This window comes from Anneissia japonica, unplaced genomic scaffold (assembly GCF_011630105.1).
Source record: "Anneissia japonica isolate Jap-2015-1 unplaced genomic scaffold, ASM1163010v1 scaffold287982_len162305_cov178, whole genome shotgun sequence".
Classification (NCBI taxonomy): Eukaryota; Metazoa; Echinodermata; class Crinoidea; order Comatulida; family Comatulidae; genus Anneissia; species Anneissia japonica.
The window spans coordinates 156,956-157,541 of NW_022721545.1; positions in this window are offsets into that span (position 1 = coordinate 156,956).

The window sequence follows — 586 nt, forward strand, 5'->3', positions numbered from 1 at the left end:
GTTCTGATGGTATGTTATCAAAACCTGCAGCTTTTCCGATCTTCAATTTCTTCACAGCTTCCTCTATTTCACTTCTCAAGATCTCTGGTTCATCCTCTACTTCAGGAACCGGTCCTCCCTGACCCAATTGTCGTACGTATGTCTCTACAAAATTATTTCCCGTTCGAACAGAATGCTGGGTTTCATTGCCAGCACTGCTGGTGGCTCCTCTTCTGCCATTTTCTCACTTTACAAAGCTCTTGTTGTTCCTATACTTGAATACGGTGTCCCTTCCTGGTTGCCTCATACTAAAATACTTGTAGACCGTATTGAGGCAGTTCAGCGAAGGGCTACTAGACTTGTACTTAAGCAGAAAAAAGGCGAATGTGAGTACGAAGATCGTCTCATTAAACTCAACTGGCCTAGCTTATCTGCTCGCAGAAATTGTCTTCTGTTATCGTTTGTCTGTAAGTCGCTTACTGGCGTTGTTGATTGTAGTAGCATCCGTCAGTTCACACTTGTAAATAGTCGCCATCGAGAGACGCTTTTGTTTAGACACCTTTATGCTCGAACTAACTCTCTTCACCTTTCCCAGACTTTGGGAAAA